We start from the raw sequence: 13,677 nt of genomic DNA, 5'->3' as shown, positions 1-13,677 counted from the left end.
CGCGCCGTCGAACCCATCGCCGATGTTGTGGTCACCTCCCTCCTGCAGCGCATAGCCAACGCCGCGCTCCACCGCGTCCGATTCGACCCGTGCCGTTAGTGTCGATTCGTTCGACGAACTCCGAGGCAAGATCCCTATCGCGCCGTCGAACCCATCGCCGATGTTGTGGTCACCTCCCTCCTGCAGCGCATAGCCAACGCCGCGCTCCACCGCGTCCGATTCGACCCGTGCCGTTAGTGTCGATTCGTTCGACGAACTCCGAGGCAAGATCCCTATCCCTGGTTGTTTAATTATTATAAATTTCAGATTTATCGTATGTTTATTAGCAGCAAGATTCCATTACTTATTGACTCGCAATTCAATTTCTAGATCTGTTATGAGTTAATTAATTAAATTAGTCCATGATATATTATTACTTGCGTGGGATTGCTTGACATGAATAGATGTGTGAAAGCTTGTTGTTATCATTTAGTTGTTATCCAATAGGAGAGACTATACATGAAGACAACTTCTGTTAAAAGTATGATTTGTAAGCGTGCTTCAAAGCATGGATATACTTACTCGACATCGATATCCCGATGTGAGGAGTCTCGAGTTCCCTCGATATCGATATCCCGGTATGAGGTTTCCTTGATTATTATTATTATAGCATTAACTAGACGATGCACTCTTGATCGGACGTGTAACGGGTCACGATTATTTTCATAGTTTTACAGAAGACGTTCCACGGTAACTCCGTGGCTAGTGCACAATATTTCATGTACAGTTGAGTAATTAATATGACAAACATGGGGTTATAAAGGGGAATTGGACGGAGAATATAGCATGTATATAAACGGGCACAGCGCTTTCCTGTTATCGTGATATCATGAGTGTTATATATATGGGCCAGAGGGCCAATACTTGACTTGAAGGCGGCCCCCGAACAGGTTTATGCGGACCCGATTATATACATCAAAATATTCTTCCCCAATTCAAATAACATGTAAAAAAGAATAATATGCTTGCATGTTTTATGGTGGACTTTGTTAGTTTTGTTGAGATGCAGACTAGTCGTATTTCTGTTCATACATAGATCATGATTAATAATTAATTATCTATAAATTGAGACATAAGGTATATACATGAGGGTTTCATTGTTTGGATTATTTCGCTCGATGTACTATGTCTCAAGTTATAGGTATTTAAGTATTAATTCCATCTAGTTATGTGATTTGGATACTTGGATGATTACCCGGTTGGCTAGCTGCGTGATCTTGACACTTGGATGGTTTTCTTAGATTCTTCTGATGATTTTATTCTAGTGTTATATTGTATTTAGATTATTAGTAATTCATTTGCATGTCATTATTATTATTATTATCATTGTTTTTACTTTGGTCGTTCGATCGTCCCTTTTTCTCTCTGTGGGATCTTGCCGTGTGTCATACACGCTGACGTACACCTGTTTTTCACTGGTGTACGTCAGATTTAGGAGATGAACATCCTCAGTTCGGGATAGTACTGGAGCCAGAGGATTTACAACAGTAAGGTCTTCCAGATGGATCAGAAGAACAATTGGAAGCTTAGACTTTTCTTTCTGTAGTAGTTGATGAGCGCTAGATCTCTTTTGCAGAACCTTACTTTAGACTAATGTTGGCTTTAGTTGTTTTAGCAATACTTTTCTTTTATTTCTGTTGGACTATGTATTTTTTATATTTTTAGTTGGACCGTTTTGTAATAAGGGCGTGTTTGACCTAACTCTGTGTCTTGGATGATATTCTATTTGTGATATGTATCTTTTCCATTCTAAGTTGTTCATTATACTCTTTCTATGTGTGATCGGGGACATGTGACTTCGTATATTGTATCTATTTCCAGACGCTTAGCGTATTGGATTGAGAAGAAAAGAGAAAAAAAATAATAGTGTATATTTCTTCTCAATTTAATACGTCGCTGGCTTGCTCGCGTCTCGATTCCCGGATATTTTGGAAAGCGGGGCGTGATAGGTTTTAGTGGTGACCCATGCAGGTCACGGTTCCGATCACGGTCCCGAGTTTCCACTAGTGAGAATATAATGGATAATTTAGACGCATATCATATTTCATCCGTGAGACTATTCTTGAGCCCTTATCCTATTTTCTTGATCGATTTCGTTTCGTCCCTATCTTATCACTCTTTGACTCCAGAGTTTTCCACGGTTCTTGTCCTATCACTTTGCGATTATCCTCTCTTTGTATAACTTTTCTTTCCTCCTACCGGTCATTATTTTATATGTTATTATTTTTACAACTATATTTTCTTTGATTTGACTTATATATCGTTTAATTATATTAATTTTTGTGTTATTTGTTACATTATTTTATATATCACACACAGTGTTATATTATATATTTTTATCCATAAAAATATATATATCATTACTTATATATTTTTAATTGTTCAAATCACGTCATTAAGTATTTCGTATTACTTCACATATACATCACATAGTATATTTAATATTTAGATTATTTTCTTGTGGTTAAATATATTTTTGCTTGTCTAAATTGTGTATGTGTGCATTTGTTCTGTCATACCCTCTATTATTTACTTATATTTTAGATTATTGTATATTATTCGTATTTTTAGTGATATACATTAATGAGTTCATGATTTTAATATTCTACATATATAGTATATTCTTATCCTTTACATTTTTAGTATATAGTTTTTTTATAAGTTAGTTTTGTCTTGTTAGCTTGTTTTAGTATGTTCACATTGATTTCGTTATTTCTAAGAGCGATGTATTTCTAATTTGATATTCAGGCATTATTTATATTGTTAAGTTTAGAGTTGAGTTACTAATTATATAGTTATTTTGTTACATTAACTATTATCCTTTTATAATTAATATAAAGATAATTCTAAATAGCGTTGCGAGTATGTATAGTAATTACTCATGGGTTGTTTATAGTACGTATGTGTATTTGTTGTTGTTGCTATATTTTCGATATGTAATATTTTACCATATCGGCAATATTCATTGTATATACAGATTATTTTTCAGTGATATTTTATAGTGCTTTTAGATTTTATGTCCTTATGTGTCCTTGTTGTTTTTATTTTCTATTAATTAATTACGTTTACTTGTGTTGTGTTTTACTTTTTATTCTTTATACTTACTATTCTCTTTTTATTATAGTGTATTCACGTAGATTATTATATTTACGATGTATATTGTTATTGATTTATAGTCATTCATCATTTTTAGTTTTGATCTTGTCTAATCGTGTTCTGTTTCATGTATTATCAGTATTTATGTTCACATGTCCATCAATCATTCATGGTACGTTCATCTAAAATATATAGGTGTTTTTAATTTTACGAATTTATGCTCTTCTTATGTTTTCATTTGTTTATATATCCACTTTATCTTCAATAGTCCATATTTTATGTATTATACATATTTAATTATGTATATTTATGCTGGTTGTATTTATGTGATTTTGACTACTATACAATATATTACGATATCTAAATTGATTTTATACAGTAATGATTATTATTGTTGTAGTTTGTTTACGTTTATTATTTTACTTTATAAATATTACTAATATTTCTGATTTATCATATTGGTGGTCGAACATATATAATTATGTTCTTTTATTATGTTTTATATAATATGTTTACTTTGAATCACTTGTTTTCCCTTATGTCTATTTTTCATATAATATTTTTGTAACTATTTCCATCATAGTTTATCTTGTTAGCATGATTAATACTATGAGTATTCAGACTTTTATATGCTTATTATTATGTATGTGTTTTTTATTTTAACGCTTATTATACATAATGATTATATTTGTTATACACATCATATGTTTCCGAATCTTATTTATCCCTTTTGCTTTTATATATTTTATTTTTATACTTTGATTTTATTTGTGTTTCTTTGAACCTAACTATGATTTGGTATTATTTAATTTGTTTTATATAGTTGTTTGTATGTTAGTACTTATTGTGTAACATTTCATTCTATTATTGATTATTATTATGATTTGCATCTGTTTGTTTGTCTATATGTATTGATGTGACTCTATCTATGTTTATTTTTTAATGTTATTTTCAATTGTGATTATGTATGTTCTGTATACCCTATTATAATCTTTATTGTACTTCTGCCTGATTTGTTCTGCATTCTTGTCTTATATTTGGTGCTTTTCTAGTAATATTGCATTATTCTCATGTTTTAGTATATTTCAGTCATTTTTCATTGTCTACTATTTTATAATATGTTATAAGTGTATTATCTAGCTTGTTTTATTACGTATAAAGTAGTATCATTTAGTATATTTTATTTCATTCTTTACTCTAATTGCACATATCATCATTATTTGTTTTAATTTATCAATCATTTTATCTTTTTAGTTTTGTTGATGTTATGGTTACTTATTTTCTATATACAGTTTCTTATTCATCTTAATACTTACTTATATATATTTTGTTCCTTGTTCAAGTTTGTTTGCTTCATTTTCTAGTCATAATATTATGTACCCGATAGTCATAATACTTATATAAAGTATGTTTCGATAATTATTATTGTGATACACATCTATAATTATCTATTTTGTTTTGATATGATATACTTCATATACTTTTATGAATTGTTGTGTCATATCACCTTGTCTTTCCACGATTGTGCTTACTGTTTTGTCCCAATTAATACTTATGTGTTGTTTGACTATTGAGTTATTGTAATGCTTATACTGTATTGTTCTTGTTTTACATGATACTCTCTGTATTAATCTGTAAATTATTATTTTATTTCATGATTTGTTTGAGGGTGATTATTGTGCTATTTTACTTAAATATGTTAATATTGTTTGATTTATGATTGTGTATATGTCATATAAATTACTATGTATCTATTATGGTGAATTTTCATTTTAGTGTTTTCTACATTTTTATGGTGTGGAATATCATTATGTTTATGATGCCTATATGTGCATGATATTTATTTTTGTTCTTTTGTATTATTATGTCTGATATGTTATGACTTTGATATGACTATGATTGTATTTTATGCACTTCACACTTATTATGATAGTTCATACAAATTTTATGATACTTTTTTGAGCCGTATTACTTAGCTGATTAGTTATAAGTTTTGATGATGTAGCTTTCTTTTATTATCTTGAATGATGCATATAAGTGCATCACTTTTATTTTAATTTTGAGGGTGAAATTTATTTTAAGGGGGGTAGAATGTAAGAATCATGAATTTTGATACTAGTTAAAATAAATTTTTAGTATTTTAAAATATTTAATTATGATTTTTAAAAGAGTATTTATATTTTTCTTTAATTTCTACAATTTTCTATGATATAAAGTCTAAGTTTTATATTTATTTAAATGATATTAATATTTATAAATTAATTTTATACGGTGAAAATTTATGGAATTTATCTGTTGCGTTATCGATGCTGTTACATGTCATTTTGAATAATACGCTGTATTATTTTTATTATTATGTATATTTTTGTATAATACGTTGTATTATTAATTACGTATTATTTGTATAATTTGTTGTATTAACTATTACATATTATCTATCGTATTAGTATAAGTAGTACGTTTTTCTATGTGGATAATTGATGCGGCATAAACATGTACCAAAAAGGTTGCAAGTGCACAATCGTGTCAAGCTATAGTATTTAAGATATCGATCCCACGAGGAAGGTGTTTGTAGGAGAAAATATAAAATCAGTTCTTATGTTGTGTGTGTGACAAGTAGGAGTGATAAGTGAATGTGATTGTGGAGAGATAGAGAGAGTGGAAGTGATAGTGTGTAAATCGGCACGAGATATAAGTGAGAGTGGATGTGACAAAGAATGAATATGATCAATAAGGCAAGAAGGAAAAGGAAAATAAAAATCAAGAATAAAGAAAATAAAATTCAAGAATAAAAGAAAATGCAAGAAATTAAAGATGGTGGATTCAATTATAGATATGGGTAATCTACAATTGAACCCACTTCTTAGAAAAGGGTGATTCCCTAGAGGGTTCTAGCCTAAAGGCGAATCAAACAAAATAAAAATAAACAAAAAGAAAAACTAAACCCAAGAGGGTTCTAGCCTCAAGGTGAATAGTATAAGAAATTAAAATCTAACTACAAAATAAAGTGCAAAATCTAAACTACAAAATAAAATTGCAAGAATTAAATGCAAGAAATTAAATCTATTCTATAAGCATGAAGATGCGGGCATCGATGCCCCCATCGATGGTGGCATCGATGCCTGCCTGCTTCTAGCTGCTGTCCGCAGAACTCCTCTTTCATTGGTTCTTGGGCTTGGATCTTGGGCTTTTGCTTGGGCTTTTGGGCTTTGATATTTCTTTTAATCCTTCATCTTAGCTTGGGCTTTTGGATAGATTGGAAATTGATTTTCCAATTGGCTTCTTGATTCATTTCTTCATTTAATCAATGGGTTTTTGTTGAGAGATGAGAGTTTGAGATTTATTCTTCATTAACCTGCAATTAAAAGATAAAAATAATTATTAGTGGTATATTTATTCATATAAAATAGATAATGAGGGTATAAAATTGTAATAAAATGTGATTATCAAATACCCCCACACCTAAACTTTTGCTAGTCCTCTAGCAAAGAAAATAAAAAGAAAATCCTAACTCACTTTCGCAGGAATCGCGGTTGTATTTAGCGCATACAACAAGCCTTTAAACCCCTAGGTTACCCTAGTGGACGAGTTGTAGTCTCGTGAGGGTTTGCAGTGAATATACCCACAAAATTCGGTCAACTTGCCAAATTAAAGAAGTCAGTAAATAACTAAATTCACTTGATAACTTTTAGATAATCTAATTGGAGTTAGTTATCACTCATGAAAACATTTTTATATATAACTCTAAGGTATATTTTCAAGAAAATCTTTTCATTGTAGCAATACGAAACCAAGCCAAACTTAGAAATTTAATTTAAAAGTTTTGAAAAGAACATGCTAACTTTTTGTTTTAAATAATTTTCAAGTTGCTTGATCTAAAATATTTTCCAAGACCATATATACAAATATAACTATATATAAAACATTTATTAGTATTTTTTTATTTTTTTATATTATTATTATTTTTAACTCTTTCTTCCTTGGTGTTTTTTTTTTCTACTTTAACGGGCTTTCTAAGTGACCATTTAACGAGTTTTGGGCCAATGGATCCCAACCCAAATGGGCTTAGGTCATTAAGTATGGAAATACTCCTTGGGCTTAATTACTCGGTCAGCTTAGGCTTTATAAGATAGAATCACATTGAATTCAAGAGTTTTTTTTTCCTCTTTTTGGTGCCCATTTTTCGCACTCTTCTTTTGCAATTTTTTTCTTTTGTATATGTATATATTTTTTGAAAATATGTAAATCAAGACACTTTGAAAAAAATTATTTTCAACTCTAAGTTAAGCATGCAAAAATTTCATTATTTTAAATAAAAGTCTAAGTTAAGGCTCAAGTAAAGTATACTACTTTAAAAATCATTTCTTAAGAAATTTATTTAGAGTTATCATAAAAGGTGAACTTAAGTAAATAACCAACTAGGGATTAGAAAATTTCAAATTTATCAAACAAATCAATTATTACATAACTCTATCAATTTGGCAAGTGACGATATTTTTATAAATTTTTTTTTTAAAGAAAAAGGGGGAAAATGTAACTAAAAATATAAAATAAAGAGAAAAAATAACTAATTCCCACTCCCACACCTAAATTTTGCATTGTCCTCAATGCAAACTCTATGATGCATAAAGTAAAGCAGATAAGAAGTGAAGCACTTACATTTGGTCGGCTGATAAAAGTCTGCAATTACCTTTGGTCTGAGGAGGATGAAAACAAAATTTTATTCTTTTTTTTTTCTTCTTCTCTTTTTTTTCTTTTTTTTCTTCTTTTTTTTTCTTCTTCTTCTTTTTTCTTTTTTTTTTGAAAACTGAATAAGAAACTCTCACATGAGAGAAGAATAAATTCTTTTTATTATTCTGAAATAAACAAAATAAACAATGTAGAATGAAATATTCAACATGAAGAGTTCCTGTTCTACATTGAATCCTACCTTACTGTTGAAAATTCTTCCCCGGATTTTAAACAAATTCAGAATGATATAATTAATAATGTGAATTTCCAAGCATTTCGGGGTGTTCAGTAATTCATGCAACAAGGTAAGGTAGGTATTATTAGTGTCATGCATTTTGTATTTCTTAATGAACTTAGACTCTTGTACTGTGAAGTTTTGTTTTCCAACAACCAATTCTTCTGTGAAGTTCTGAAAATTTGGTTGTTGATTATTCTCCAAGAATCTAAGTTCATCAAGAAAGAGTTCTTCAAAATTTAATTCAAAGCAGCACATGTGTAACACAAATTTAATTCAAAGCAGCAAATGTTTAACACAGTTTTATTATTCTCAAGGACCTGATCTGCTTCTTCTAAAAACTCTAACTCTTCATCAAAAATTTCCTCAAAACTCAAATCAGACTCTTCTTCTTCTTCTTCTTCTAATCTTTCCTGAATGTAGTTTATTTCTAGAGGCTGATTATTTGGTTGGTCCCCTGGATTAAAAATGTTGAGATCAGCAGTCAAATTCCCAAAGGACAGCTTCATTTGACCAGTTCTACAGTTGATGAGAGCATTAGAAGTGGCTAAGAACGGTCGTCCTAAGATGACAGGTGTCTGTCCTTTGGGATTGGAAACAGGCTGTGTTTCCAAGACTACAAAATCTACTGGAAAAATAAAATCTCCAACCTTAATCAGAACATCCTCTAACTCACCCATAGGGACCTTGACAGATCTATCAGCCAACTGTAAGGTGCATTTGGTTGGGTTCAGTACACCTAGACCCAATTGCTGATAGACTGAATATGGAAGCAAATTGACACTGGCCCCTAAGTCTAAAAGCGCCTTATCAATGTGAGTATTACCAATGATACATGAAATGATGGGGGAACCTGGATCTTTACGTTTCAAAGGTATGGGATTTGACAGCATTTCACTGATATTGGCGGCTAAAAAGACTTTCTTTGGAACATTTATTCTCCTCTTCTTAGTGCACAATTCTTTTAAAAATTTAGCATAAGATGGAATTTGTTCAATTACATCTAAGAGAGGAATGTTGACCTTAACCTGCTTGAATGTCTCTAGGATTTTCTCCTCCTGAGGAGAGTGTTTCCTAGACCTGAGTCTATCTGGAAAGGGAGCAACCGGTCTAAATCTATCAAAAGCAGGCTCAGGTTCGGGTTCAGGTTCTTGGTCATCTGAGGGGAGTGATTGTTGAATAGATTCATCAGAAGGAGAAGGAGAAGGAATTTGTACAGGATCAAGAGTTTGACTTGGCGGAGTTCTCACTTGATTATCGACCTGTCTACCTGACCGAAGTGAATGGATTGCATTCACTTGAGCTTCATAGGATGAACTGCATCCTGTGTTATTAGGGTTGACCACGGGTTGACTCGGAAATTTTCCTTTCTCTCTTTCACTCACGGCACTAGCTAGTTGACCAAGTTGGGATTCTAATCTAGCTATAGCTTGAGTGTTGGAGTTGAGCATTTGTCCGGTTGATTGCATGAAGGAATTCAACGTGCTAGATGTTTGAGTCAACATATTCGTGGTTTGAGTAGAGGCCTTAATTATGGTTTCTAAACCCCTTTCCAAGACATTGAGACGTTTATCCTGATCTGGATTGTGAGGAGTCTGAATTACAGCTTGATGAAGAGGAGACTGATTTTGATACGGCAGATTGGGTTGTTGAAATTGTGAATGAGAATTGAATGGAACTGTGTTTCCCCTAGGAAAATGTTGGGTCGAAGCGGGAGTGAAATTTTGAGTTCCGGGAGAATTTCCTAGATTCCATGCAAAGTTGGGATGATTTCTCCAACCTGGATTGTAGGTTGGAGAAAATGGATCATTTCTAGGGTGCTGGAATGCAGCGTTCATCTGTTCTAATGAATGATTGTTTCCTAAGAGAGGGCATTCCTCTGAAACGTGGGTAGGAGACTGACAATTATGACATCCTGGGAAAGAAACATGATTGAGTTGAGCTGGAGCTCGTTCCTTAATTTCTAAGGCTTCTAACCTCCGCAGAATTGTCGCCATCTTCGCTTCAGAAGCAATGTTTGACTCCAAGGAAAGACCACTAGACTTAGAATGGGGAACTGATGAAACCCTGTCATCGCACTGTTCCCATTGCATTGTTTTTTCAGAAAGACTCTCCAAAAACTCCCAAGCTTCATCAGCATTTTTCCTCATAAAATCCCCGTGGCACATTGATTCTAAGGAAGTTTTTGCAGAATAATCTAATCCCTCATAAATTATTTGGCACAATCGCCATTTCTCTAAACCGTGATGAGGACATTGGATGAGAAGATCTTTAAATCGGTCAAAATACTTCCAAAAAGGTTCTCCCGGGATAATTTTAAAGTTTTGAATGCTGTTCCTAAGCTTTACCGTTTTATGAATAGGAAAAAATTTCTTAAGAAAAACGGTGACAAATTCATCCCAAGTTGAGATGGAATTTGTTGGTAAGCTGTACAGCCATTTTTTAGCTTTATCCTTAAGAGCAAATGGAATAAATCTAAGCTTAACCGCATCTTCATTTAATTCTCTCATTTTAATCATAATACACACTTCCTCAAATTCCGAAATAAAAATATATGCGTCTTCTGTTTCATTACCAAGGAATTTGGGAAGCATGTTTATGTATTGCGGTCTAAGCTCAAAACTTATTCCATTTGTTTCGGGGAGCCTAATGCATGAGGGGATTGCATTCCTAATGGGATAGCACATATCATGAAGAACGGGTGGATTAGGATGCTCCATTTCTATGATTGGTTCAAAGCGAATTAATCGATGTGTATTATCCCTAATCCACTGTTGCATACACCAAAATATTTCTTTTTATTATTTTTTTTATTTTTTATTTTTTTTCAAAAAAAGAAAGAAAATTAGTTTTTTTTTAGAAGATAAAGAAAAAGAAAAATCCTAACTGAAACAAATCAAAACAATCACTTTTCAATCAACTCTAATTCTAGGGTTTAGCCTAACTCAACTAGACCAGCTCCTAACCAAAAACTCCTACAGTGAAAAGATCAAAGTTTTACCCAGGTAGTTAGCCAGGTAAGGATAGTACTAGAGGGTGATCAAAGATCAATTAAGTACCTCTTTCCTTGCGGAGCGCTTTACGCAACCCCTAAACCTTGCCTTAGACACCAACTAATCTGAGAAAACTTAAACCGGTTCACTTAAGGATTTCTTGTTCCTTATTGAGCTCGAATCCTTAGGGGCCAACGTCTAATGAGTTTTATTAGGCTTGGGTGGTGTAGTGAGGAATTAGTGATTTTTGGGCTAAGGAAAGGGTGATGAAATCCCTCACCTTATCTTGATTATGGGGTTTTGCCCTTAAAAATATTTTTAAGTGTGTGTCAAATCAAGATGCTCAAATCACTTGGTGAATTCCTACACTATATGAAATGCAACCCTATGAATTAAAAGCAACTAAAAAGGATGGAAAAGAAAAATCTTTTTTTTTAATTAGGGTTAACAATCAAACAAATGAGAAGGGGGGATTTGTTTGAATTTATTATCTTGTTAGTAAATGTCAAAGTGGAGGATGAATTTTATTATGGTCAACAAAAAATAAAATCTCTTCTTCTTTTTTAAGTCCTAATTGTCTCTAATTGTGAAGAAGTAGCTAAAGGGTGGAATTAAAAACTAGAAAGAGGACTTACCTGAAAGCAAATCTTCAAATCCTAGCTCTCCAATCCGCGATCTTCAAGCTCCAAGCGTTTCCTTCACAAAAAACACACAAGTTAAAGAACCAAAATAATTAAAACCTACTTAAGCACCTTCCCCGGCAACGGCGCCAAAAACTTGATGCGGCATAAACATGTACCAAAAAGGTTGCAAGTGCACAACCGTGTCAAGTTATAGTATTTAAGATATCGATCCCACGAGGAAGGTGTTTTGTAGGAGAAAATATAAAATCGGTTCTTATGTTGTGTGCGTGACAAGTAGGAGTGATAAGTGAATGTGATTGTGGAGAGATAGAGAGAGTGGAAGTGATAGTGTGTAAATCGGCACGAGATATAAGTGAGAGTGGATGTGACAAAGAATGAATATGATCAATAAGGCAAGAAGGAAAAGGAAAATAAAAATCAAGAATAAAGAAAATAAAATTCAAGAATAAAAGAAAATGCAAGAAATTAAAGATGGTGGATTCAATTATAGATATGGGTAATCTACAATTGAACCCACTTCTTAGAAAAGGGTGATTCCCTAGAGGGTTCTAGCCTAAAGGCGAATCAAACAAAATAAAAATAAACAAAAAGAAAAACTAAACCCAAGAGGGTTCTAGCCTCAAGGTGAATAGTATAAGAAATTAAAATCTAACTACAAAATAAATTGCAAAATCTAAACTACAAAATAAAATTGCAAGAATTAAATGCAAGAAATTAAATCTATTCTATAAGCATGAAATAAATCTAAGGCAAGAGGGTTCTAGCCTCTTGGCTATTTAACAAGAAAATAAAATCTAAACTACAAGCATAGAAATAAATCTACACTAATAAGCAATAAAAAGGAAATAAAAGAGAAAAAGGAAAGAAAATGCAAACCTCTAAATAATTCTTCATCTCCATCTTCATCATCCAACAAAGAGAAGAAATATTTAAAGTGGTGAAAAAATTATTATTATTAATTGCAACTAAAGTTACAATTTTGGAAGGCCTTCTCAATTAAGAGTAGCCCTCCTCTCCAAAAGGAGTTTACAAAATTTTCACACCTCTAACCCCTCACTCTCTACCCCTATTTATAGTAAACATCAGTGAATGAGAGCCATTGGATCAAACTTGAGCCCCAAGACAAGCAAAATCAGCCATTGACGCGCGCTACAGTAATCTGGCATCGATGCAGGCATCGATGCAGGTATCGATGCCAGCATCGATGCCCACATCGATGCCGACATCGATGCCCACTATTTCCAAATTCTGATTTCACGGATAGCTTCGTCTCGTCGAGATAGGCGATTTTCATATATTATATGTTAAATTCCGCCTTCCGGATTGAGAGATATTGTCGTTTCTTTGCAGCCAACTATCTTGATACATTTTTTTTTCATATTTAATTTTTTTATTTTCTCCGGCTTCTACAGGCTACACGACTTCATTCTGGGCTTTTGGATAATTTGGAAATTGATTTTCCAATGTGCTTCTTTGCTTCATTTCTTCATTTAATCAATGGGTTTTTGTTGAGAGATGAGAGTTTGAGATTTATTCTTCATTAACCTGCAATTAAAGATAAAAAAAATTATTAGTAGTACATTTATTCATATAAAATAGATAATGAGGGTATAAAACTGTAATAAAATATGATTATCATGCGATGATTAGTTATCTAATCTTATTCGAACGTTATATCTCCCTAAAACGATCGAAGATAGTGGCCTACCATGTCATGTGTCTCTATTCTAATCACAGTCGTTATACTCCCATGTCACAGAGCGACTTGATTATTTCAACATCGTCATTTATGCAAATGACGCTGTTTATTGATAGTGGCCTATCATGCGATGTGTCTCTGTTCTAATCACAGTCGTTATACTCCTATGTCAGTGAACTACTTGATCATTGTTAGACCCTAGAGGGGGTGATTAGGGTCTTATGCTAATCTAATCCGATT

The sequence above is a fragment of the Asparagus officinalis genome, chromosome 3 (assembly GCF_001876935.1).
Source record: "Asparagus officinalis chromosome 3, Aspof.V1, whole genome shotgun sequence".
In the NCBI taxonomy this organism is placed as follows: Eukaryota; Viridiplantae; Streptophyta; class Magnoliopsida; order Asparagales; family Asparagaceae; genus Asparagus; species Asparagus officinalis.
Note: the sequence above shows the minus strand (reverse complement) of the source record.